Below are 25,206 nucleotides of genomic sequence, written 5' to 3' on the forward strand. Positions count from 1 at the left end.
CAGCTATATTGCTGTTAGGTGCAGAGTGGAGAACAAAAACAGCACAAAGGTATCCTAGCTGGTCTTCCACTGACTGGCAGAAACAGAAATCTTATGTTTGTCATCAGTAAGTAGGCAAAATATTCTTTAGCAATATTCACCTTCTCTGTTATTTTGTTTTTTTACTGTTTTTTTACTCACTCTGGGATCACTTTCTACTTCTGTAGGTAAAATGCATTCTGCTCTGCCCTCCGGTTCCTTAAGAGGAAGGTGAAGTGCTAATTGGCTGATCCGGCAGAGTACGCCCAAGTCACCATCATTTAGTCTGTGGTCAGGGCTCTTCCAACTGTAGCAGGAACCACAAGGGACTGCAGGGTTGGGATCTCTAGTCTGTATAGGAATCGGCAGGGTCGGGATCTCTAGTCTGTACAAGAATCGGCAGGGTTGGGATCTCTAGTCTGTACAGGAACTGGTAGGGTCAGGATCTCTAGTCTATACAGGAACCGGCTGGATTGGGATCTCTAGTCTGTACAGGAACTGGCAGGATTGGAATCTCTAGTCTGTACAGGAATGGGCAGGGTTAGGATCTCTAGTCTGTACCGGAACCGTCAGGGTCGGGATCTCTAGTGTATACAGGAACCGGCAGGATTGGGATCTCTAGTCTATACAGGAACTGGTGACATTAGGATCTCTAGTCTATACAGCAATCAACAGGGTCAAGATCTCTAGTCTGTGCAGGAACCAGCAGGGCTGGGATCTCTACTCTGTACATGAATCGGCAGGGTCGGGATCTCTAGTCTGTACAGGAAGCAGCAGGTTCGAGATCTTTAGTCTGTACAGGAACCCGTAGGTTTGGGATCTCTAGTTTGTACAGGAACTGGCAGGGTCGGGATTTCTAGTCTGTACAGGAACCAGGAGGGTCGGGATCTCTAGTCTGTACAGGAATCGGCAGGGTCGGGATCGCTAGTCTGTACAGGAACCGGCAGGGTCGGGATCTCTAGTCTGTACAGGAACCAGCCGGGTCGGGATCTCTAGTCTGTACAGGAACCGGCAGGGTTGGGATCTCTAGTCTGTACAGGATCCGGCAGGGTCGGGATCTCTAGTCTGTACAGGAACCGGCAGGGTCGGGATCTCTAGTCTGTACAGGAACCGGCAGGGTTGGGATCTCTAGTCTGTACAGGAACCGGCAGGGTTGGCATCTCTAGTCTGTACAGGAACTGGCAGGGTCGGGATCTCTAGTCTGTACAGGAACCGGCAGGGTCGGGATCTCTAGTCTGTACAGGAACCGGCAGGGTCGGGATCTCTAGTCTGTACAGGAACCGGCAGGGTCAGGATCTCTAGTCTGTACAGGAACTGGCAGGGTCGGGATCTCTAGTCTGTACAGGAACCGGCAGGGTCGGGATCTCTAGTCTGTACAGGAACTGGCAGGGACAGCTGCAGTTTTTTAGCTAGCAAGTGGCAAAAATCACACATCATAAAAGAGGATGACTTCTCTTTTTTTAATGAAATGCATGTAATTTCAAGTTAAATATCATTTTTACAATTTAATACTTAAACATTTTCCACCATTTTGCTTTTACAGGCTGTTTCTTAATGTGGAGCCAGCAATAGACAATGCAACACAGATGCGATAAAAGTCAAACGGTGCGACATTTTTAATAAAATCCAGTTGCAAAAAATATTTTTATCTCAAAATACATAAATATAAGTAATGAAAAATTGGCGTAAAAGGTGGGTATTAGGACTGTTAAAATGTTAAGGATTCATGGACGTTACTTATTTGCAGTATCCTGTCCTTAAGTACGGTAATATATTAAGCGGAGTAGCAATGTTAATGTACCTGTTTATGAGATGTCTCCTGAGCAGAATACGGCTCCAACTTTTTCTCTATTTTGACACATTACGACAAGGTGCACCCATTAAACCTCCCCCTCACCTCCAGACATCTGGATGACAGGATGCACGGTACAAGGATAACAGAGAGACGGGGTTGCTTGGCAACAGTGATATCCCTATTATTCTCGCAGGTAATATTTAGGCTGCAGCTGGTATTCAAAGCTCTGCAAACACCCCCACACCTGAGGAACACAGGTAGAGGATGCACCCCCTCCTCGCCCACATGTCTTCTTACCATTTTTGATTCACTCTCCACACCTAAATGCACAGATAATTGGTGACTGCAATAAAGATAACCCTTGTAGCTAAGCATAACGTAAGGGTGAAGGGGGCTGGCTTTTTGTATCTACGCACTAGAGAGACAGGTCATACAACTAGAGAAGGTGGGGAAGCCGCGGTTGATCTCATATCCTCATGCACAAGGGACTGAAACAGTAGTAAGAAAGTAAGTGTAATTAAAGGGAACGTGACAGTTGTAACATATTGAAGTAATAGTATAGCTAGCTGTGTAGGCGCTTGTCCCCCAATAAAAATGATACCTTTTTTGTAGAGATCCGATGTGCCAATCATGAGATATCTAACAAAGTAGGACATATGCAAATCAGGCTGGAAGTGCTTGGGGGCGTGTCAGTGCACTTAGACTACTTCCAGGTGCACTGACACACCCCCAGTCTGATTTGCATATGGCTTCTACACTAGATTTCTTATGACTGGTACATCGGATCTGTTCAAAAAAGGTATCATTTTTATTGGCAGACAAGCCTCTACACAGCTAACTATATCATTACTTCCATAGGTAAAACCCTTTAAAAAATGATATGGGAGAAAATAAATAAAAATATCTTTTGGAATTTTGGTAATGTCAACCGTCATCAAAAATGAGTCCTATTGTGAAGCACTCACCTCCATGTACATTATTGTCCTTAGTTTGGAGATTTAAAGGGGTTGATCGGAATTTAATAAAATAATAATATATGAGTAGGTCAGCCGCATTAGTAAAGCTAAGCTGCAATACCGGAAACAGAGGACGCCCTATTTATAGAAAAAAAGCAGCCAGGTCTGTTCTATGCTATATAATGTATTTAAAGGGGAATATACGGTAAATACTGGATTTTCTCATTGTCATTAATTATATCAATGCAGGGCATACAATTTGTGGAAGTTTGCAGCATAAATAGTGTGCAGATGAGATTTAGTGTAATATATTGTGGTCACGGATTCTCCAGTTGCAAAATCTGCATTGTATCCACCCAATCAGAGAGCAGGGATTGTAGTTGCACCCAGACCTTGGTGCATGGGGGAACAACAGGTCCATTTGGTCAATTAGAAAAGACCAATACAAACAAACACCGGGGATAGTTGGGTGGGTCCCTGTTAGAGATTTTGCATTGGGGGTCAACATGCTTCATGTCACTGCATTACACCTGGTATGAACATAATCATGGTGGACACTTGGGTGTCTCTGATGGAGAGGTTTTGGCCTTGCTGTTTGCTATGCAGTGACTTGACAACAATATCCCTCCATGTCATTGCATATCCATATGTCCACTTTTATATGGGGGCATGCACTCATACACAATGCATCCGTTTTCTGCTATACACAATCCAATATTTTGGCTTCGTCTCATGAATTTGGAGAGAACTGCACATAATATTGAGTCGTTTCTGACTACTGGAATCATTTTGGTAAAATATCCGTATTTTCACCCAATCTTCTTTTTCTCCAATATCCTATCTTTTGGTACCGTTACGCTTTTCAGATATTTAGCCGTTCATTTTTGGTTTATGCCAATTTTACATATTTTTCTGGTAAATGTGCCATCCCGTTTTTTTTTTATGGACGAGTCATGGACACATTGTATCTCTTCTTTATTTTTTGCAGACTGTTTTTTTTACACCCCCCCCCATGAGTGCGGATGTAACTCACAAATAAAAGTCAAATCATGTGAAATGTCGTTTGTGTGCAGTTTGTGTTTTACGGTTTAATGGGTGGGAGAAGCTAAGAAGTGTTCTTCAGATGACAAAAACGGATGCAACAAGAATTGCAGGCACAATCCGGTAAAAACATGAAAAAACGCATCCGGCGTCTGTTGTCGCCGGATGCGTTTTTTCCCCCATAGACTTCTATTAGCGCCGGATTGCGCCGGATGGCCTTGCGTTCCATCCGGGTTTTGCTGGATCCGGCAAAATTTGCTTGTCTGGCGGCCAGATGGAACGTTGAAGTGAATGTTTTTTGTCTCCGGTAAAAAAACGGATCTAACGACGTATGGCGTTTTTTATAATGGAAGCCTATGGACGCCGGATCATCCGTCATATGCCGGAATCCGGTGCCAGTTTTCGTTTTTTTAAACTGAGCATGCTCAGTATAAAAACGGATCTGTCAAAAAGCGGAAGAAACAGATGGAAAAAACTGATGTGACTGATCCGTTTTTTCACCGGATCTGTTGCATCAGTTTTTTCGCTGGATCGTGCCTGATGGCAAAAAACTGATGTGTGAAATGGGCCTAAGGATTGGAAAAAAAAACAGATGCAACAAGGATTGAAAAAAAAAAAAAAATGGATGTGACAAGGATTGGAAAAACGGATGTATCAAGGATTGGAAAAACGAATGTGACAAGGATTGAAAAAAAAAAAAATGGATGTACCAAGGATTAGAAAAATGGATGCAACAAGGATTGGGAAAAGAAATGTACCAAGGATTGTAAAAATGGATGTAACAAGGATTGAAAAAAATGGATGCAACAAGGATTGGAAAAACGGATGCAACAAGGATTATAAAAAATGGGTGTACCAAGAGTTGGAAAAAAACAGATGTAACAAGGATCACAAAAAACGGATGTAACAAGGATCAAAATAAAAATGGATGTACAAAGGATTGCAAAATGGTTGTAACAAGGATAAAAAAAATGAATGTACCAAGCATTGGAACAACAGATGTAATTAGGATTGGAAAAAACGGATGCAAAAAAGGATTGGAAAAATGGATGCAACAAGGATTGGAAAAAAACGGATGTACCAAGGATCGGGAAAACAGATGTAACAAGGATTGGAAAAACAGATGCAACAAGGATTGGAAAACTGGATTCAGTAAGGATTGCAAAAAAAAAAAAATAGATGCAAAAAGGATTGGAAAAACGGATGTAACAAGAATCTGAAAAAATGGATGTACCAAAGATTGGAAAAAATGGATGTACCAAAGATTGGAAAAACAGATGGAACAAAAATTAGAAAAACTGATGCAACAAGGATTGGAAAAACAGATTCAGTAAATATTGGAAAAAAATCTCAGATGCAACAACGATTGGAAAAATGGATGCAACAAGGATTGGAAATAAACATATGCAATAATGAATAAAAAAAACAGGTGCAACAAGGATTGGGAAAAAAATGAATGAAGCAAGGATTAAAAAATGAATTCAATAAGCATTGAAAAAATAGATTCAATAGGGATTGGAAAAACGGATGCAATAAGGATTAGAAAAAAAACGGATGTAACAAGGATTAGGAATATGAAAATGGATGCAACAAGGATTGGAAAAAAACGGATGTAAAAAAAACATGAACTCACATAGGGAGAAAAAATGGCCTTAAAAGGTATAATTCTTAAATAGTTTTGTCCCTATGTCATCGCCATGATTGGCCGGGGCGACTAGTTAATTCAGGCATAGAGGAGTTAACCAGCAGTCACGGCTGCAGACGCAGGCAGATTACTCATTCTCGAGAAGAGCCTTCTCTGTCTAAACTTTTCAATAATTATCAGGAGGGAGCAGAGAGGGAGAGAGCAGAGTTATTAAAATTCATGTGCACAGCTTGGTGCTGCAGCAGATGTTGGTATAATTAGAGAGGAAAAAATTATGAAATTAATTTCTGGTTCAGTGTAAATTTCAGCGCTGGGGGAGAAGAAGGGAGCGTAGCTCATGTATACAGAGAGTGTGGCACAGGGGAGCCAGCACACACACACACACACACATACGCACGCACACACTCACCAGCTGCCAGGGAAGCGGTAATTGTCAGAAGATATCCAGGGGGAGACAGCGAAAGAGAGGGAGAGAGAGCCTGGCATAAAATATTACCATGTATTATTCATTCACTTAAAGGCACAGGCAAGACGTATGGGGGATGTGCGCTGTGCAAAAGAATGCAAAATCATGGATGTCAATGGGCATCGGTGAAGAATGGATTGTCCGTAACTGACTTTATTGCAAAATAATAAATGACAAAACCAAAAAGGGTGAAATTTGGAAGCAAATATCCATTTCTGTAATGCTTTGTATAGAGCGTTACATATTCACCATAGACTATATCCTACTATTCTCACTTTTTCTAACTCGGAACTGTCAAGAGTAGCCATTTTTTGCTCTTATTTCATTCCCGCTGTTCCCCTGAGTTTTCCATTTTTTTCTTTTTCGAAATCGACCATTCGGTTCCAGAGATACAGGCCTATTCATAAAAAGCTCCTTTTCATGGTCTGCACAAAAGGAGGCGTGGCTCACTGCTTGATTATGCAGACACGCCCACAAGGAATCCTGTGAGCACCGCCCCTTTGCTAAAGGTTACAATACAAAAACCAATATCTCTGGAACCGTATGGCAGATTTTAAAAAAGAAAAAAATGGAATAATCAGTGGAGGAGCGGGAATAAAATAAGTGCAGAAACTGGTCACTTTTGATCTGCTGACCGATCCCCTTTAAGTCATACCTGGGAATATTGGGGGCATTCAGCAATAATTACTGCTTCCAAATTAGTCACCAAGCTTCCATAGGGTCCTGAAATGCAAACTTCCATAGTTATGTGTGTATGGCCATTTAAGCTTATACCTGTAGGAGATGTAATGGCAGTCATGGTGCTTGTCACGCAACTGTAACCAGATACATTGTGTATATGGAACATATTTCAAATAACATCACTGTACTGATGTATTCATATGTATATTTTTCTTCAATTTATGATCTGCTCCTAATTTTGGCAAAACAGCACAGAAGGAAGACCCCCCCCAGGCTTTTTTAGGACTTTGACACTAATGATCTTACCTTGGGTCATCAATCGGCAGGGATTGCAGTACCAGTCATGGCCACTAAGCAATGTATGGCGCTGTGCCACTTCCAGTGTGATGAGGCCTCTTCAATCAGTTGATGCGGGGGAAAAATGGCAGAAAAACACCAAATTTAGAGCATGCAGCATCTATAAAAAAAGGTGTTTTTCTAACTATATTTTCATATTTGTGGGCTGTAAATGCAATGAGACCTAAAACTTACTGCAAAGTATCCAACATGCACGCTGGCAGCAAACCAATTGGACGTAAGACAATCATCTTTGCAATTGGATGTAATTAAATCTTTGCCATTGTGATGCACTGTCTATTGCTGGCTTCAGAATGAGTTAACTGAGGACCAGTCAGTGAGCTCAGTCTGATGGCGCGTTTGTAACTCTTATAGCCTTATATGTAATATTATTAATTATTATTATTATGTCTTTTTCTGAGCTGCTCTCAGCTGATTTATGACCACCGACCACATCAAAGTTGAATGTGCAGAGAAACAAATTATGTAAATGATTTATTGAAACCGAATTGAAAAAAATTGATTTTTAGTCATAAACTTAAAAATGAAAAATTGTACACCTTTTGGTAAATCATTATTTACATGAATATATAAAGACCATAATCCCCTAAAACAAATATCTAAAAAACTTTTTTTATTGTGTAATTTTTTTTAAAGTCTATTGTTTATGTGTTAAGAACTTTGCATTTATAATATAGACTAGCTGTACTACCCGGCTTCGCCCGGGTTAATAACTGCTGTTAACAAAATAGAATGTATTAACAAAAATGTATTCTGCACACAAAAACCACAAAACAAATAGATATAAATGTAATAATGTCTGTCTCCCCGTCTGTATATATCTGTCTCTCTCTTTGTCTGTCTGTCTCTTTCCCTGTCTGTCTCTGACTGTCTCTGTCTCTTTCTCCATCTGTCTCAATCTCTTTCCCTGTCTGTCTATCTATCTATCTCTTTCCCTGTCTATCTATCTCTTTCCCTGTCTATCTGTCACTTTCCCTGTCTGTCTCTTTCCCTTTCTTTCCCTGTCTGTCTGTTTCCCTGTGTCTGTCTGTCTCTTTGTCTGTGTCTGTCTCTTAACCTGTCTCTCTCTTTCCCTCTCTTTCCCTGTCTGTCTCTTTCCCTGTCAGTCTGTCTCTTTGTCTGTGTCTGTCTCTTTGTGTCTGTCTATTACCTTGTCTGTGTCTGTTTCTTTCCCTGTCTGTGCCTGCCTCTTTCCCGGTCTGTGTCTGTCTCTTTCCCTGGCTGCATTGTGACATGCCAACATTCCATATGAGGGCGTGGCTGCGCATTCTTCGGAAGTTCTGGCTGCACTGTGGCTCCCAGCTCCATTCGCTTTAATGGAGGCAGGTTTTTTGGCGAATAACTGTAAAGAGTGGGGTTAAAATTTCCCCTCAAAACATAGCCTATGACGCTCTCGGGGTCCAGAAGTGTGAGTGTGCAAAATTTTGTGGCTGTAGCTGTGACGGTGCGGATGCCAATCCCGGACATACACACATACACACACACATACACACACACATACACACGCACATTCAGCTTTATATATTAGATGAGCAAATTGTTTTGCAGGATTCTGGTCCGGACCAGTGGACATGTCAATAATCCATGTTCGCTGGTGATTCTGCCTCCTCTCCACCGGAATCCCCTGTACCTGTCCTGACTAGGAGGCCCAGTGTGCCTTCATGCCACAGTGATGACATCACAGTGGGCTTACAGAGTAGGCGCAGGTAAGTCCGGCAGATATGTACCTGTATGTATGTATTTTTGATAAATTAAACATACAATTAAAGATCTACAAATAAACCAGACACCGAAGATCAACATGAGGAACAATTTATTTATATCAAATGACATAATAAGACATAAAAATACAAAATATTTCAACATTATTACAACTAACTGCAATATGGACTGTGAACTTTGGGTATAACTTGATACCTGAAGATGCCCGTAGTGGTGTTCCGCTCTGTGCATGGTCTTTTTGATGAGTTTTTGGAGCAGAAACTAAGCGGAAACTGAATGTTTTTGAGGAATTTTGAGATTTTGAAAGAGGACTTAGAAAGTTTCCACTTCTCCAAAAACTCCTAGAAAAACTCAAGAGTGCACACACCTTTTGGAGAGGACAAATCAGAAGTGTTTTTCCTGCTTCACGAAACGCTCCATCTTTGGCTGTTTTTTTGAGAACTCTAAATCCTCCTCAAAACCACAAAAAAAACCCCAAAAAACCTGTGAGTTTTTGCTCTATTTCTGCTTTGAAAACTCCGCAAAAAGACACACAGCCTTGGAGAATTTTTTGGAAGAGTTTTTATTCTCCTGAAACGTTTTTTTTTCCACAAGACTTTTTTGCAGTGCCTAGTTTGGAACGAATGCCTTCAGGATCTGCTTCAAAAGAAGTGATGTGGACTTTTTTTTTTCAATTATTTTTACACCAGATGTTTCTCAAAACCTCATCAAGACAAAAACAAAAACAAAACAAAAGCTAAAAAAAGCTCCATATGTACCGCAAAGTGTATTTTTCCTAGAAATGAATAGTTTTACAGGTTATAGTTTCACATTCCGCGGTGGTCACACATGCTCACTAACATTCCGTGGTGGTCACACATGCTCACTAACATTCCGTGGTGGTCACACATGCTCACTAACATTCCGTGGTGGTCACACTTGCTCACTAACATTCCGTGGTGGTCACACTTGCTCACTAACATTTCGTGGTTGTCACACATGGTCTTTAACATTCCGTGGTGGTCACACATGGTCTCTAACATTCCGTGGTGGTCACACATGGTCTCTAACATTCTGTGGTAGTCTCACATGCTCACTAACATTCTATGGTGGTCACAGATGCTCACTACCATTCCATGGTGGTCACAGATGCTCACTAACATTCCGTGGTAGTCTCACATGCTCACTAACATTCCATGGTGGTCACACATGCTCACTAACATTCCATGGAGGTCACACATGCTCACTAACATTCCGTGGTGGTCACACATTCTCACTAACATTCCGCGGTGGTCACACATGCCCACTAACATTCTGAGGTGGTCACACATGCTTACTAACATTCCGAGGTGGTCACACATGCTCTCTAACATTCCGTGGTAGTCTCATATGTTTTCTAACATTCCGTGGTGGTCACACATGCTCACTAACATTCCGTGGAGGTCACACATCCTCACTAACATTCCGTGGAGGTCACACATCCTCACTAACATTCTGTGGTGGTCACACATGCTCACTAACATTCCGTGGAGGTCACACATGCTCACTAACATTCCGTGGTGGTCACACATGCTCACTAACATTCTGTGGTGGTCACACATGCTCTCTAACATTCCGTGGAGGTCACACAGGCTCACTAACATTCCGTGGTGGTCACACATGCTGACTAACATTCTGTGATGGTCACACATGCTCACTAACATTCTGTGGTGGTCGCAGATGCTCAGTAACATTGCATGGTGGTCACAGATGCTCACTAACATTCCATTGGTGGTCACACATCCTCACTAACATTCCGTGGTGGTCACACATGGTCTCTAGCATTCCGTGGTAGTCTCACATGCTCACTAACATTCCATGGTGGTCGCACATGCTCACTAACATTCCATGGAGGTCACACATGCTCACTAACATTCCGCGGTGGTCACACATGCCCACTAACATTCTGAGGTGGTCCCACATGCTCTCTAACATTCCGTGGTAGTCTCACATGCTCACTAACATTCCGTGGTGGTCAAACATGCTTACTAACATTCCGTGATGGTTACACACGCTCAATAACATTCTATGGTGGTCACACATGCTCACTAACATTCTGTGGTGGTCGCATATGCTCAATAACAGTTCATGGTGGTCACCCATGTTCACTACACAGAGAACATTGAGTCCCCCATTCTCGTACCTTGGGGGTACCAGCAGATTGACCTCCAACTTTCATACATTAATCACCTGTACTGTGATGATTTATGTGGTTTATGGGACAATCCTTTCGACAATTTGGGACCTGTAAACGGACAGCCATAGATGCTGTTATTTTTTACAGATGCATCACACCAGTACATGTGATGATGAGAGACCTGGGAACTGTAATATATATATATATATATATATATATATATATATATATATATATATTCTTATTTTTTTTTCTTCTTAGAATCGTCTGCCAACTTGTACCCATTCTTTACCCTGTCACCTACTGAACCAGTTAAGGGGGCTCCTGTACAAACACAATAGATAGGCTAAGAGCAAACATGACGCCTTTGGCTTTCACACTCCTCTTACTTTTAACACTAAAGTTCTTAAGTAGTTTAACGACGTGTCCGATCGATATAAACAGCAGTGATACGCTCAGTAATAGAACAATAAGCCATTCATCACTCTGAAGGGCTGGCTGCTTGTTGTGACTAATCCAGTGGTAGAAAGCCAAGAAAATGGAGACATAAATTCACGCGTACTCCGGCAGACAGCTACTGTAGAGATAAAAAACTTCATAAACCAAAAAAACCCTTTTAAATTACCTACATTTTTGCACTAATTACTACAATCCTGAATTTGGAGACAATTCGCCTAACAGGGGACTGATACTCACCCAGACTAAACTGCTGAGTTGCACAAGTCAGGTGCTCCAGCTAGTAACCGCCATGATAAGCTCCTGGTGCTAAAGCAAACATTTTCAGTAAACAACACCACGAACCTTGATAAGAGAGGCACAGTTGAATTCTGTGGGTTAATCCTTACAGCATGCTGTCTTCAGATTACACAGCAAAAACCTGATGACAGATTCCCTTTAACTTAGACTTTCACTTGCTTTTTCTATCTGAGCTGGATAGTAAAACATAAAAAATACCTTTATTCCAAAAAAACTCTGGTTAAAACATGTTTGCTCTGGGATAAAGCGTGGTAAATGAAGAGACAACAGGTATCTCGCACCGACATTAGCAGTTCTATGGATCTACAGGTTTTAACCCAGAATAAGCTTGGTTTTGGAATAAAGGTATTTTTTATGGATGGTGAGTAACGCTTTTCTGGATTCTCTTGGATTAACTCTATATATCTGATCTGGGACAACTTTATAGTTTGGCCAGACAGTCGAGACATCTCCTAGTAATAGAATATTATGTCACGGGTGACAGACAGTCATGTGGCTTCTGGCCATAGAAGGTCACAGTGTCTGCGCAATATGTTCCCTGACTTTCTATTGTTGCTGCTGTCAGTATTCATTGGTATAGGTAGCTTTCCTGCAGGATTCTTCTCTCCCCCTTTTGGACCCAGCAGGAGCTCGCCTTCCACCCAGCTGCTGATCTTCAGCATTAGCTTGGTCCTCCGTTTGGACTGGTGCTGGTGATATTCTTTAATTTATTCAAGCCCTAGGTGCAAGCAGGTGGCTTGTACTCATCTGTGGAATTGTTGCAGAAGACTTTGCTGAACGTCTACCTGAGTCATCTGTAGATAATCATTTCATGTTTTTCCCCCTGGGTGTCCTCCTTGTGTCTTCTGCAATGTTTAGTGGGGTTGACGAAGAGCTCATCCCATCCATTCCCTAATTAGGGCCCAGCACTAGGGATACCTAGGGTCAGGTATCCTGCACGGTGCATAGGTGCAGAACCTATCTAGGGTGGTGAGGGATCCCAGGGAACAGCACTAGGGATACCTAGGGTCAGATATCTGACTTGGCGCAGAGGTGCGGAACCCATCTAGGGTGGTGAGAGATCCCAAGGACCAGCACTAGGGATACGTAGGGGTAGGGATCCGGCTCGGCGCATAGGTGCAGAACCTATGTAGGGTGGTGAAGGACCCCAGGGACAAGTAGTAGGTTTGGTCAGGGGTCACCATTTTTTATTTCTCTAGACACAGGGTTTCCCTTTCCTTTCACCATGTGCTTGGTACTACCCTGTACCTAGCGTGACATATTAATAATATTTATTCACTTATATAGCGCCATTAAATCCATAGCGCTTTACATACATCAGCAACACTGTCCCCATTGGGGCTCACAATCTAAATTCCCTATCAATATGTCTTTTGGAGTGTGGGAGGAAACCGGAGAACCCGAAGAAAAACTACTCCAACACTGGGAGAACATGCAAACTCCTTGCAGATATTGTCCCTGGTGATATTTGAACCCAGGACCCCAGCGCTGCAAGTCTGCAGTGCCAACCACGGAGCCACCATGGCCTGGGCTGCGACCCAACAAGGCTAAAAGGGTGGGTTCCCGTGACTGGGATGCGTGTCATGGTCCTGGTATAGGTAATGGTACCATTTGTGTCTGAGGCTTGAGGGTTCCTAAAATGGTGTTTTTCATTAGATTCAGGGGGTAGGGTTATTTGTTAAGGGGATGGAGAGGGGGCACCAACTGGGGGGGTGATATTAGATGTGGCCATATCATTGGTGCAACAGCACAGGGGCCAAAGAGGTTTGGAGGCCCATTTCTACCTTCATAGAAATGGGCCTCCAAATGGGTGGGATTGTGTATTTTTAAGAGCTCTTGGGCTTAAAAAGGGCCCATAGACTGTTCTTGCACATGGGGCCCTCTTCTGTCTTTGTCCACCAGTGGGCCATATCTTAGGTATATAGGACTCCCTGGCCGGTGCATGACCAGTCCATTGGTGGTCAGCATCCTACCCTCCCTTAACGATCAGGCTATGGTTATGTAGGTTAAGGCCTTAATTGATTTGGTGAGGCTTCTCGGAGATAGGTGTCATGTCATGACTGGGTCATTGTAAAGCCAAGTGGTGGGATGGTGAAGGGTGGAGGAACCTTGTTTTGGGAGGCTCACCTCCCTCCATTTGTAAAAGGTAAGGATGGATAGTTCGAGGTCTCTACTGGGCTAAGGCCTCAGAGGGAAAATGTTTGGGTGAGGGCCCCTAAATCAGTGCGTTGTGGGTGGTGGCAAAGAGGAACAGCTAATGACGGTCCAAATTTTGAGAATGCTATATATATGAGATATATAATCCATGTCCATATTATTGACGATATTAGAACATCTATTGGCATTTGGTGGCTTTTTCGTTGTTCGCGACCCCCGTTGATCATGCTAATTTCCATTGTCAATTGATGTAGAATTGGTGAAAGCTCTCCACCCCCCTTCTCCTGACTCAGACAGATTTCCTGGTATTTCGAAGCACCGTGAAAGACCAGAAGTCATTTGCTGCGAGGAAATTAAAAGTACGTTTTAATTGCGCGCACACTGCAGTATGCAAATGAAGATCAGCACTTTACTACAGAGGCACGCAAGATCAAGGACGGTTAACTGTTTGCTACACGGCGCAGCTGTGATCTCGTGTAATGTACCCATCCCCGGTTACACCGGAGGAATAAAGCACCCACGGCTAATACACCCAACTGGATCTCTTTCATGTCGCTGCCAGGAGATCACACAACCTTGGTAAGCAGGGGAGCGAAACAAATCTACGCAACTGAGTCACGCCATCTAAGAATACTACTGGCCTAAAAATGCTTCCGACAACAAAATTCCAAGATATCTCTAGATGCCTTGTAAGTGCCTAGTCTGGATATGCAGCAGCAGTTTTGCAATGCTTTAAGATAGGCAGCAGTTGTTTTTCGCACAATGCTTTACGATAGGCAGCAGCGATTTTGCAAACAATGCTTTATGAAAGTCAGCAGCGGTTTTCCGAACAATGCTTTAAGATAGGCAGCAGCGGTTTTCCGAACAATGCTTTAGGATAGGCAGCAGCGGTTTTCCAAACAATGGTTAAGACAGGCAGCAGTGGTTTTCCAAACAATGCTTTAAAATTGACAGCAGCGGATTTCCAAATAATGCATTAGGATAGGCAACATAACAGCAGTTTTCTAAAAAATGCTATAGGATAGGCAGCAGTGGTTTTTTGAACAATGTTTTATTATAGGCAACAGCGGTTTTCCAAATAATGCTTTAGAATAGGTAGCAGCGGTTTTCTAAACAATGCTTTAAGACAGGCACCAGTGGTTTTCCAAACAATGCTTTAGGATAGGCAGCAGTGGTTTTCCAAACAATGCTTTAGGATAGGCAGCAACGGTTTTCCAAACAATGCTTTAGGATAGGTAGCAGCGGTTGTCTAAACAATGCTTTAAGACAGGCACCAGTGGTTTTTAAAAAAAAAATGCCTTAGGACAAGCATAAGTGATTTTCCAAACAATGCTTTAGGATAGGCAGCAGCGGTTCTCCAAATGAAGCTTTAGGATAGGCAGCAGCGTTTTTTCAAACAATGCTTTAGGATAGGCAGCAGTGGTTTTGCGAACAATGCTTTAGGATAGGCAGCAGCGGTTTCATGAACAATCCTTTAGGATAGGCAGCAGCAGTTTGCCATAAGATGCTTTAGGATAAGCAGCAGTGGTTTTCTGAACACAGCTTTAGGCCTCTTTCACACGTCCGTGAAAAACCACGCACGTTATTCACGGACGTGTCAAAGGTTTTGCCCTCTGTGAGCCGTGTATATGGCACACGTGTGTTCTCCGTGTGTTATCCGTGATAACACACGGAGAACGGGAACTTTCTACTCACCTGACCCTGGCGTTGATGTCCATGGTGCTGATCTTCGGTCTCCGGCCCTGCCGACTCCCCGCTGCTGCTGCTTCCGGCCGCAGTCAAGTGAATATGCAATGAGCATAATGAGCGGCGGTCGGCAGCAAGTGACAGCAGCGGCAGAGACAGCAGGGGCTAGAGAAGGTGAGTAAAGTTTTTTTTATTATTTTCTCAGACACGTGTGTTTTCTCCGGCGCATGTCACACGGAACACCTCCATGTGGTCCGTTTGCGTTCCGTGTGACACCCGTGATGCCGGAGAAAAACGGACATGTTAACATGTGGAGCACACGGGCACACGTATGCTCCACATGTACACTCTGTCCATGGCAGAATACGCATGTGAGCGCAGACCCATTGATTTAAATGGGTCTACGTGTGTCCGTGTCTCCGGTACGTGAGGAGACACGGACGTGTGAAAGAGGCCTTAGGATAGGCAGCAGCGGTTTACCATACAATGCTTTAGGACGCCTACCAATTGAAATTGTATTGTCCAGACAATGCGAAGTTTGATTTGTTTCATAACATTTACTCTCACGGCTATTATTTTATTGCCTATTCTTAATGACCTTCAGCTTTTTAGCTTTATCCTCTGAATCTCGCAGCCTTTAACAATAAGCGGGCAATTACCAAATCAAATGATCCATCATAACACAATAGAATCTGGCATGGCCACACTTTGGGTTGCAACTGCCCTTTGTTTTGGGTAACCTCACTGTGTCTTTGGTCGACCGCCCCTTGTCTTTAGGTAACCGAGCCTTGTCTTTGGGCAACTGCCCCTTGTTTTTGGGTAACCTCACTGTCTTTGGGCAACCACCCCATGTCTTTGGGCAACCGCCCCTTCTCTTTGGCAACTGCCCCTTGTTTTTGGGTAACCTCACTGTGTCTTTGGGCAAGTGCCCCGTGTTTTTGGACAATCACCCCGTGTTTTTGGGCAACCGCCCTGTGTCTTTCGGCAATCGTCCCGTTTTTTTGGACAATCACCCCGTGTCTTTGGGCAACCGCCTCGTGTCTTTGGGCAACCGCACAATATCTTTGGGCAACCGCCTCGTGTCTTTGGGAAACCGCCCCATGTTCGTGTCTTCCTACCTCTTAACGACCAACTAAATTTTTAAATTTTTTGTGCCTTTCTGCATTTTGGCAGTTATATATATATATATATATATATATATATATATATATATATATATATATATCCCAACCACTTGTTTTTGTGTGTAGGCAACAGATTTTAGAAAAATGTAATTTTTTATTACATTACTAATACATTATGAGGATGCTGTTAATGGGAAAAAAAACTAGAACCACCATGTGCAGTGCCAACCACTGAGCCACCATGTACAATGCCAACCCCGCTGAGCCAACATGTACGGTGCCAACCACTGAGCCACCATGTACAGTGCCAACCACTGAGCCATCATGTACAATGCTAACCACTGAGCCATGTACAGTGCAAACCACTGAGCCATCATGTACTGTGCCAACCACGGAGCCGCTGTGTACAGTGCCAACCACTGAGCCATCATGTACAGTGCTAACAACTGAGCCACCATATAGGGTGCTAATCACTGAGTTACCATGTACAGTGCTAAGCCATCATATACAGTGATAACCACTGAGCCACCATGTACAGTGCTAAGCCATCATGTACACTGTTAACCACTGAATTACCATGTACAGTGCTAAGCCATCATGTACAGTGCTAACAACTGGGCCACCATGTACAATGCCAACCCCGCTGAGCCAACATGTACGGTGCCAACCACTGAGCCACCATGTACAGTGCCAACCACTGAGCCATCATGTACAATGCTAACCACTGAGCCATGTACAGTGCAAACCACTGAACCACCATGTACTGTGCCAACCACGGAGCCGCTGTGTACAGTGCCAACCACTGAGCCACCATGTACAGTGCTAACAACTGAGCCACCATGTACAGTGCTAAGCCACCATATAGGGTGCTAACCACTGAGTTACCATGTACAGTGCTAAGCCATCATATACAGTGATAACCACTGAGCCACCATGTACAGTGCTAAGCCATCATGTACACTGTTAACCACTGAATTACCATGTACAGTGCTAACAACTGGGCCACCATGTACAATGCTAAGCCCCCATGTACAGTGCTAACCACTGAGCCACTATGTACAGTGCTACACCACCATGTACAGTGCTAACCACTGAGCCACCATATACAGTGCTAACCACTGAGCCACCTTGCTGCCCATTTAATACTATATGCTATTGAATCTACAAAATTTTCATTTAAGGGAGTTCTCTAGTTCTCCAAATTTTAAGACGAACCCAGGGGATTCCACACCTTCTTCCTTATCCGCTTGAATATTAGGATGCTAACGTTCCGCAGGTCTCCAGCTCGTTAATGCTCTGCAGATCCATGCTAGTCACCACTTAAATCTTTCTATATTATTTGCAGCCAGTTTTCAGGGACCCCAGCGGGTATCTCCGGCACACATGCCTACGTTGGTGAATGTGAGCAGGTTAAACAAGGCTCTGCGGATCTTCAGCTCGGGACGTGATGCGCTGCACAAGGCAGTCTTCCCAATGGAGTGATGCCGCTGCAATGCTCTGCAGGCGTACGATCGCATAAAAGAGGTTAGCAGATGCTCTGTAATTTGTGTGATTAAATTCTCAAGTGATACCTTTAACCCCTCTCTGGCATGAGCCGGCGCCAAAACGTCGCGGTTGCGGAGTAGACTTAGGGCCCGCGGAAGTCAAAGCGTTAAAAGATAAGATAGTGTTTTGGGAAAGGAGGTGTTAAACCCATTGTAGATCCTACGGAAGAATGCTGCAAACATTTTCTTTCTTTCTAGAAAATTAATATGCAAATTCCTCCACCCTTCTGGTCCCCCCACCCCCACCCAAACAAGCCCTTGCTTTTTCTTCCCCACCTCGAAATTAGCCAGGCAGAATGCCGAAGCTGATTATGTATTCAAATGAGCAGCCTTCGTTAATGTGGTATTAAGAGGAATGCTGGAAATGAGTCTGGGGGGAGGGGAGGCGAGGAAGAAGTAGCGGCTGGGGTGGGGGTGACAAGTATTGAGTGTGGGGGGGGTAGTATAATGTAGGAGTGAAGGTAACAAAAAAGAGAATATGGAATTTCGATGAAGCACATTGGCGACTGATGAGATGCTATAATGTTCCGTAAACATAAGTCGAAGCGCCTACGATGAGATGTGCTTTGTTTACTGCGGACATAAGCTCCAAGTCGTACCCTGGCTTCAAAAAAAATTGCCTAAAATTATATAGACTAAGCCTGTGAAGGATCTCATTAATCTATAGGGTCTAACAAAATTGGAGGCTTTTTCGAAATTAGCTCAACGCTTTTGGAGAAGACACTGGACATGGTGGACTCTTCTTTGGCATTGGAAAGGACCCAACCTCATGGAATTTTGATGAAACACATTGGCGATTGATGAGATACTGTAATGTACCAAAGCTGAGATGTGCTTTCTTTACTCCAGGCACCCGCTCCAAGTCGTACCATGGCGTAATAAAATTGCCCAAAATTATATAGACTGAGCCTGTGATGGATCTCATTAATCTTTACGGTCTTTCAACATTTTCTGAAATGATCTCCAACGGCTGGGAGGGGGCACTGGACATGTTGGACTCCTGTTTGGCATTGGATAGGACCCAACCTTATGGAATTTCAATGAATCACATTAAACTATAGGGTCTAACAAAATTGGTGGCTTTTCTGAAATTAGCTCAACGCTTTTGGAGAAGGCACTGGACATGGTGGACTCTTCTTTGGCATTGGATAGGACCCAACCTCCTGGAATTTTGATGAAACACATTGGCGATTGATGAGATACTGTAATGCACCAAAGCTGAGATGTGGTTTCTTTACTGCGGGCACCCGCTCCAAGTCGTACCCTGGCGTAATAAAATTGCCCAAAATTATATAGACTGAGCTTTGATGGATCTCATTAATCTTTAGGGTCTAACAAAATATTCTGAAATGATCTCCAACGGTTGGGAGGCGGCACTGGACATGTTGGACTCCTTTTTGCCAATGGATAGGGTACAACATCATGGAATTTCGATAAATCACATTAAACTATAGGGTCTAACAAAATTGGTGGCTTTTCTGAAATTAGCTCAACGCTTTTGGAGAAGGCACTGGACATGGTGGACTCTTCTTTGGCATTGGAAAGGACCCAACCTCCTGGAATTTTGATGAAGCACAATGGCGATTGATGAGATACTATAATGTACCGAAGTGCATACGATGAGATGTGCTTTCTTTACTGCGGGCACCCGTTCCAAGTTACACCCTGGAATAATAATATTGCCCAAAATTACAGTTAAGTCCAGAAATATTTGGACAGTGACACAAGTTTTGTTATTTTAGCTGTTTACAAAAACATGTTCAGAAATACAATTATATATATAATATGGGCTGAAAGTGCACACTCCCAGCTGCAATATGAGAGTTTTCACATCCAAATCGGAGAAAGGGTTTAGGAATCATAGCTCTGTAATGCATAGCCTCCTCTTTTTCAAGGGACCAAAAGTAATTGGACAAGGGACTCTAAGGGCTGCAATTAACTCTGAAGGTGTCTCCCTCGTTAACCTGTAATCAATGAAGTAGTTAAAAGGTCTGGGGTTGATTACAGGTGTGTGGTTTTGCATTTGGAAGCTGTTGCTGTGACCAGACAACATGCGGTCTAAGGAACTCTCAATTGAGGTGAAGCAGAACATCCTGAGGCTGAAAAAAAAGAAAAAATCCATCAGAGAGACAGCAGACATGCTTGGAGTAGCAAAATCAACAGTCGGGTACATTCTGAGAAAAAAGGAATTGACTGGTGAGCTTGGGAACTCAAAAAGGCCTGGGCGTCCACGGATGACAACAGTGGTGGATGATCGCCGCATACTTTCTTTGGTGAAGAAGAACCCGTTCACAACATCAACTGAAGTCCAGAACACTCTCAGTGAAGTAGGTATATCTGTCTCTAAGTCAACAGTAAAGAGAAGACTCCATGAAAGTAAATACAAAGGGTTCACATCTATATGCAAACCATTCATCAATTCCAAAAATAGACAGGCCAGAGTTAAATTTGCTGAAAAACACCTCATGAAGCCAGCTCAGTTCTGGAAAAGTATTCTACGGACAGATGAGACAAAGATCAACCTGTACCAGAATGATGGGAAGAAAAAAGTTTGGAGAAGAAAGGGAACGGCACATGATCCAAGGCACACCACATCCTCTGTAAAACATGGTGGAGGCAACGTGATGGCATGGGCATGCATGGCTTTCAATGGCACTGGGTCACTTGTGTTTATTGATGACATAACAGCAGACAAGAGTAGCCGGATGAATTCTGAAGTGTACCGGGATATACTTTCAGCCCAGATTCAGCCAAATGCCGCAAAGTTGATCGGACGGCGCTTCATAGTACAGATGGACAATGACCCCAAGCATATAGCCAAAGCTACCCAGGAGTTCATGAGTGCAAAAAAGTGGAACATTCTGCAATGGCCAAGTCAATCACCAGATCTTAACCCAATTGAGCATGCATTTCACTTGCTCAAATCCAGACTTAAGACGGAAAGACCCACAAACAAGCAAGACCTGAAGGCTGCGGCTGTAAAGGCCTGGCAAAGCATTAAGAAGGAGGAAACCCAGCGTTTGGTGATGTCCATGGGTTCCAGACTTAAGGCAGTGATTGCCTCCAAAGTATTCGCAACAAAATATTGAAAATAAAAATATTTTGTTTGGGTTTGGTTTATTTGTCCAATTACTTTTGACCTCCTAAAATGTGGAGTGTTTGTAAAGAAATGTGACAATTCCTACAATTTCTATCAGATATTTTTGTTCAAACCTTCAAATTAAACGTTACAATCTGCACTTGAATTCTGTTGTAGAGGTTTCATTTCAAATCCAATGTGGTGGCATGCAGAGCCCAACTCGCGACAATTGTGTCACTGTCCAAATATTTCTGGACCTATCTGTATATAGACTGAGCCTGTGATGGATCTCATTAATCTTTATAGTCTAACAAAATTTTCTGAAATGATCTCCAACAGTTTTGGAGAAGGCACTGGACATGGTGGACTCTTCTTTGGCATTGGATAGGACTGAACCTCATGGAATTTTGATGAAGCACATTAAACTATAGGGTCTAACAAAATGGGAGGCTTTTCTGAAATTAGCTCAACGCTTTTGGAGAAGGCACTGGACATGGTGGACTCTTCTTTGGCATTGGTTAGGACCTAACCTCACGGTATTTCGATGAGGCACAATAGTGATTGATGAGATACTGTAATGTACAGAAGCGCCTACGATGTGATATGTGCTTTATTTACTGCAGACACCTGCTCCAAGTCGTACCCTGGCGTAAAAAAATTGCCCAAAATTATACAGACTGAACCTGTGATGGATCTCATTAATCTTTACGGTCTAACAACATTTTCTGAAATGATCTCCAACGGTTGGGAGGGGGTACTGGACATGTTGGACTCATCTTTAGCATTGGATAGGACCCAACCTCATGGAATTTCAATGAATCACATTAAACTATAGGGTCTAACAAAATTGGTGGATTTTCTGAAATTAGCTCAACGCTTTTGGAGAAGACACTGGACATGGTGGACTCTTCTTTGGCATTGGATAGGACCCAACCTCCTGGAATTTTGATGAAACACATTGGCGATAAATGAGATACTGTAATGCACCAAAGCTGAGATGTGGTTTCTTTACTGCGGGCACCCACTCCAAGTCGTACCCTGGCATAATAAAATTGCCCAAAATTATATAGACTGAGCTTTGATGGATCTCATTAATCTTTAGGGTCTAACAAAATATTCTGAAATGATCTCCAACGGTTGGGAGGCGGTGTGACGGGGGTGTACAACAGAGCAAAGGATGGACGAGGCCGAGGGACGATCCAACAGGTTTACTAACAGGAATACAGGAACAGCACACGACAAGTCCAAATAAAACAGATTCGGGGCACCTCCCGATAATCCAAAGTGCCAGATCACAACGTAATAGTCCTTTTCAGAGTCCCAGAAATCCCACACAATCCACTGGACGCCACACAGGCCTAGCTCCGTCCGTGTCCACAGCCACCCAGGCTGGAGCTCCTGCTCTCTTCACGTTTCAGCTCACTCTGACTGAATCTCCCAGGTAAGCAGAGTTTACACTAGTTGGACTCTAGGCCCACCTCCCCCTACTCCCAGGGATGGAAGTGCCTCAAGAGGATATAACCTTGCATTTTAGGGGGTGATTACCTACAGCAATAGAAATGTACACAGAAGTAGTTCAAATAAGACAATGAACCCAGCTTGAAATAGGAATCTGTACAGCATATACAGTGAGAGGGTAAATTACATCTTCACAATCCCTCCCCCTCCCAACTTGTGTACGTACTAGGGACCTCTACAGGTCACTGGTTAAGTACACACAGGCAGAGCGTTACTTACATGTGGCTTCATGCAGCCACGAATTGGCATCGTAGCTCTCCCACATCATTGCCCAGGAGAACAGCTGCAGGCAGACCACCCATCACCCCAACCACACATCGCCTGACCCCAAAACCAAAGTTCAGATCCACAGTGGCTGTGGGAATAGTCCTCCATTGTCCACCAGCCAGTTCAATAACAATCCCAGGTCCTCTATGGATTGCCTCAGGCCGAACCACTCGGGGATCAGCCAGTGTGAGGAAAGCACCCGAGTCACAAAATCCAACAAGTCTCTGTCCATCCAGCACAACCTCCTGCAAGTGCTTACCTCGATGAGCAGAAGTCGTCATAACTGCGGGTCGCACCCCGTAAACTCCTGGTGGTGCAACATGGGGGGCTGAGTCACTAGGCCAGTCCTCACATAACGGTGCCACATCTTCCTCCATGGCACTGGGCTGTAAATAATTAACAATCCGATTGGGTGCAGGATCAGTCCTCATTTGAACAGCTGGGCAGGAGACTTGCCGATGCCCTGGCTGTCCACATTGATAGCATCTGCGCTGCGTCTCCCTCCATCCAAGGTGTCCTCTTGGGTAAGGGGTAGGGGAACTTGGAGGCCGGCTCCCACCTGAAGGTGCTGTAGGGGTTTGAGGATGATTCCTCCATGGGCTGGCTGGGCATGAGGCCTGCAAATGCCCGGGACCCCGGCGTATTCCAGAAAGTGCAGTAGAAGCAACTGGAGGCACATTAACACGGGTATCAACATGTGGTGGCTTAGCGGAACGGGGAACAATGGGGACAGAATAACTGGGGGCATCCGGTGTTGTGGAGCTGTTAGGCGTCTCTCCATCCTCCAACAGAACCCTCCACTGAGGCTTGATAGTGAGCACCTCATCAGCTAGAGCAGCAGCTTCCTCCACTGTCGCTGGTTTTCTCTCACGCACCCATTCCCGGATCTCAGCGGGGCACTGGGCAAAGAATTGTTCTTTTAGGATGACCTGCAGGAAGGTCCCCCAAGATAAGGCCTCCTCTGCCTCCAGCCAGCGATTACATATTTGTTTGAGTCTATGAGCATATATCTTAAAAGACACTTCCCCAGCACAGGCTAAAGCACGGAACTGAGTCCTGTAAGTGTCTGGGGTCACAGCATAATGTTCTAGAATAGTCTGTTTAATATCTGCATACTCACAGTTCCACCGAGGGTCCATAGCTCTATAGGCTTCAGCAGCTCCCCCCTCTAGGAGCCCAATCAGATGCCGGACACGCTCCCTGTCCGGGACTTCCATTAATCGACACTGATGCTCAAAGTCCTGGAAGAAGCCCTCAATGTCGCCTGCAGCCTCATTAAACGGCTTAAAGTCTTTGCGGGACACCCTGGGAAGTTCCCTCATGATGGGTGCTGGGGTTACAGTCTGTCTGGAACCTCTCGCGGCTTCCACAGCGAGCTCCTTATCCAGCAGTGCCATCTCCTCCATCCTGCGCTCCTTCTCTTTAGCTCCACGCATGGCCTCCCTCTTATCTTCTATGGTGGCCTCATCTCCAAGCAGTGCCATCTCCTCCTTGTACCACACAACCCATTGACTTTTTTGGGTATTCACCTCCGGCTGCCGTCTTTCTTCCGTTTGCTGTGAGGATCCTTCCTCCACGTCATTTTGCGAACAGACTCCTTCTAGCGCCTCAATCAGCTGCTCCTTGGAGAGTCCTTTGAAACGAACTCCTACTTCACGGGCCATTGTTTGTAGGCTCACCACAGTCCAGTTCTTGTACTCTGAGGTTCTGATTCCAGATGTTAATGGGCCGTTGTCCTCCATTCCTTCTGCTCTGATCCCAGCGCTGCCAACCAGTTTGTGACGGGGGTGTACAACAGAGCAAAGGATGGACGAGGCCGAGGGACGATCCAACAGGTTTACTAACAGGAATACAGGAACAGCACACGACAAGTCCAAATAAAACAGATTCGGGGCACCTCCCGATAATCCAAAGTGCCAGATCACAACGTAATAGTCCTTTTCAGAGTCCCAGAAATCCCACACAATCCACTGGACGCCACACAGGCCTAGCTCCGTCCGTGTCCACAGCCACCCAGGCTGGAGCTCCTGCTCTCTTCACGTTTCAGCTCACTCTGACTGAATCTCCCAGGTAAGCAGAGTTTACACTAGTTGGACTCTAGGCCCACCTCCCCCTACTCCCAGGGATGGAAGTGCCTCAAGAGGATATAACCTTGCATTTTAGGGGGTGATTACCTACAGCAATAGAAATGTACACAGAAGTAGTTCAAATAAGACAATGAACCCAGCTTGAAATAGGA

The 25,206-nt window shown here is 44.1% G+C and overlaps 1 protein-coding gene across 1 annotated transcript in view; it reads left to right on the plus strand.

Moving 5' to 3' along the window:
- The first annotated feature begins 18,008 nt into the window (after positions 1–18,008).
- Positions 18,009–25,206, plus strand: part of ACSF3 (acyl-CoA synthetase family member 3) — a 132,996-nt gene continuing 125,798 nt past the window's right edge. Inside the window, exon 1 of the mRNA XM_075325939.1 lies at positions 18,009–18,083. The gene's annotated coding sequence lies outside the window, so the exon portion shown is untranslated. The remainder of the gene's footprint in view (positions 18,084–25,206) is intronic.

The sequence above is a fragment of the Anomaloglossus baeobatrachus genome, chromosome 10 (assembly GCF_048569485.1).
Source record: "Anomaloglossus baeobatrachus isolate aAnoBae1 chromosome 10, aAnoBae1.hap1, whole genome shotgun sequence".
Classification (NCBI taxonomy): domain Eukaryota; kingdom Metazoa; phylum Chordata; class Amphibia; order Anura; family Aromobatidae; genus Anomaloglossus; species Anomaloglossus baeobatrachus.